We start from the raw sequence: 3,506 nt of genomic DNA on the forward strand, positions 1-3,506 counted from the left end.
CGCTGCTGTACAGAGGAAAAAGGAGCAGGTAAAAGGCAAGAAAAGAACAGACATTTGTCCAGTGAAGCACAATAAGAACAACTGGTTTTCTGACTGTCGTATGGGTGTGGTTTATAAAATTCCCCTTAACTGTGGCCAGTTCTACGTAGGGCAAACGGGACGGTGTATCAATCAGTGGCTAATGGAACAAAAAAGGTCGTTAACCGGTGGATCGCCTTCTAATCTTTCCCTACATTGCCAAGACTGTACCTGCACGCCAGAGTTAGATGAATGCACGATATTGTACAGACTTAAGAGTGAAGATACGCGTCTTATGGCAGAGGCATGGCATATCAATAATGGTGGAAGTGCATGCGTGAGTCAGCCTTCGATTACTTTACATAAGGAAGAGACTAAGTGCCTTAACACTTATCTCTCACGTAGACCGGCCCATGTACCCGACTGACACGTGGTGATACCATTCCTGAGCTTGCGCAGATGAGTTTTGTGTCTTCTTTCCTTCTTTGCCTCAGTGCTCCCTTCACTTGATAGTCGGCGTTCGTGTTGTTCACTTCTCTACTCTTGTGTCCTGTCTGCACGCCTCACCTCTTTTTTTGCATTATGAAGAAGGCATAATACATGGGACGGTGACATGACATGAAACATTGTTCAGTGCACGTCTTGAAGCTGGCGGCTTGGCTGCGCAACGCAATGTCAGGAGCGAGAGCATTCCAATCTTCATAGCTTGTATGAAGAACGACCAAGCGTGAAGGTGCGAGTGTGGCCGGGGTAAACAGCTCCGACGTGACGTGCAGGACAAGAGGATCGGTGGCTAAGAATGATGATGGAATTAAAGAGCTGCCAATAATAGAGGGAGAGAAAGAGAGAGAGAGAGCAAGAGCAAGGACAGGAAAGGCAGGGAAGTAAACCAGAGGAACACCCGGTTTGCTACTCTACACTGAGGGTGGGGGAAAGGGGAATAGAAAGACGAAACAAGGGAGAGAGTAAGCACTGAGTGCGTGTGGTAGAGACACTATAAACGGTCTCTCAAGCCGGTGCACTTCAAGTATTGTACTAGTGCACGAATCGCTTTTCGTGCCAGTGACGGGTGGGGCCACGGTCCGAGTATCTTTGACTCGGTGAACGGTCTTGAGTCCAGTCGGTGTAAAGTTGCCCGCAGAGAGAGGCGTTGTACATCGTAGCGACGGCAGGTGCACAATAGGTGATCGATAGTTTCCTCACACCCACAGGAGTCTGACATCGGGCTCTCGGCCATTCCCAAACGATAGAAGTAGGCGTTCTTGAACGCGACTCCCAGCCACAAACGGCACAGCAAAGTCTTTTCGCCGCTGGAAAGGCTAGGTGGCAGTTGTAGCCGTAGCGCGGGGTCCAGTTTATGTAATCGGAAATTAAAGGCACTTGAACTCCAGAGATCTTGTGACTTTTTGCGTGCAAGTAGGCGAAGTTCCTTGGCAGCGTCCGACTTCGCCAAAGGTGTTGGACGCGTCTGGATATCTTCGTGGGCAGACCGGGCAGCTGTGTCAGCAAGGTTGTTGCCGACGATGCCACAGTGAGCAGGAATCCACTCAAAGATAATGGTGTGCCCTCTTTCCAGAGCATGGTGGTGCACTTACATGATGTCTCGGCTCATAAGTTTTTTGGTGTAATGCAGAGTTGATGATGTGAAGGGCTGCTTTAGAATCACAGAATACGACCCATTTCTCTGTTGGCTCTTCGGTGACGTACGTCATAGCGGCATGGAGAGCCAACACAAGTTCTGCCGAGGTAGATGTAGCCATGTGCGAGAACTTGAATGTAACTGTAACCTGCTATGCTGGAACGACGAATGCGGCTGTTGAAATGGTAGGTGAGATCGAACCATCGGTATATATATGTATGTGGACATGATACGTCTGGTGCAGTAATAGGAGCGTAAGTTGCTTCAGAGCCGGCGATGGATGATTGGCCTTGATTGGCTGATTGGAATAAACTCACAATTGCTCAATTGGTAGAGCATCGCACGCGAAATGCGAAGGTTGTGGGATCGTTCTCCACCTGTGGCAAGTTGTTTCTTCATCCACTTTCATTTCCATGATTTATCGTTTCCTTATTTCATTTATTAAAGACAAGTAATTTCCGCTACGTTGTCCTTGATGTCAGTGTTTGTTGGCTTCTTATGATATGACTAATAAAAATCGGGCCCCTCGGTTAACCCCTTCCTTCTCGTATATATGCATTCGCTCATTTATGTTTAATGACTGAATCTACGCCTCCTTGTCCTAGCCTGGATTAAACACCTTGTTTCTAACCGACAAGAATTCGTGCATGCTAATATGATTTTTTCAAATCCATGTTCTCTTTCAGCTGGCGTGCTACTGCGTTGGGTGCACTCGTCCATTATAGCTATCGAATAACGTGCGTTTGCAGACGAATGCGTCATTTATGTGAGCGGTCGGGGTACGTCTTCCTTTGTCAGGTTTCGTCTCAACGAGAAGGGCTTGCGTCTCGATTACCTCGGCCTTTCGTGGAACCAAAATTCAACGGCACCAAAACTGATGTTGCCACACTTGATGGTCGGACCTACGACCACTGTTGGCAGTCGAACCCACGACCTTTGGTGGGAGTGGAACGCACGACCTTTAGTGTTATTCAAGTCACAATTAATTAGGACGTAGCTAATTAGGATACGGTTAATCAAGGCACTTGAGCCCAGGACATTTGGTGGGACAAATCAAGTGACAGCAAGTAACAACGCATTCGAATGAGAATATCAAGTAATTGAATTTATATATCGTGAGTGCCCAGGCTTTCACGCTTATCCTCTTTAGCACAGGCTAAAGTGCTTGACAACTTTTTCTGGATACGTAAGCGATAGAGCGGTCATAAGTTTGAGTGTGAATTGGGGTGCAAGCGTGCAGATAACGTGCGAGAAAGTTCCTATTTATTCCCTTTTCCACGGTGTTACTAGCGGTACGCACTCGTTGATGACGTTCCAGTAATCAAGTCTTTTCTTTGGATGCTAGCGATACAACGCTGACGGAATAGCGAAATTTGTTATCCTCAAGAAAAGCCGTGCATCACGAAGGAACGGGCACACAGACGGTTCTTATGTACCATGGGTCTGTGAAATAACAACAGGCAGTCATTCCACGAACTCCTTAATACGCAAATCACTATTTTTGCAGCCAACTACTTACTGCCCGCGCCATTCCTCTACCACTCCACATTTTGCAGCGTGAATCGAGAAAAGTGCGTTGGTAAACACCCAATTGCATTTATGCCAGTTGGTAGCATTGCAGCTGCGCAGAAGCGGTAAGGATTTCGTATTCGTGCGCTGTTGCTGAGTCAACATGCGGATGAATATATGCTATGCGCGTATGCTTTGAAAGGGGGCTGTGGGTTGCGCCACCAAGCTCGTGTTGTTTTGTCGCCTAAAGGCTTACGTCTGTTTAAAAAAACCGCACATAGTCAAAGAATTCCCGCCAGCAGACTTTCTGAGCCACTACTAGGAACTTTGTTTTTATACG

The sequence above is a fragment of the Dermacentor variabilis genome, chromosome 3, assembly GCF_050947875.1.
Source record: "Dermacentor variabilis isolate Ectoservices chromosome 3, ASM5094787v1, whole genome shotgun sequence".
NCBI classification, from domain to species: domain Eukaryota; kingdom Metazoa; phylum Arthropoda; class Arachnida; order Ixodida; family Ixodidae; genus Dermacentor; species Dermacentor variabilis.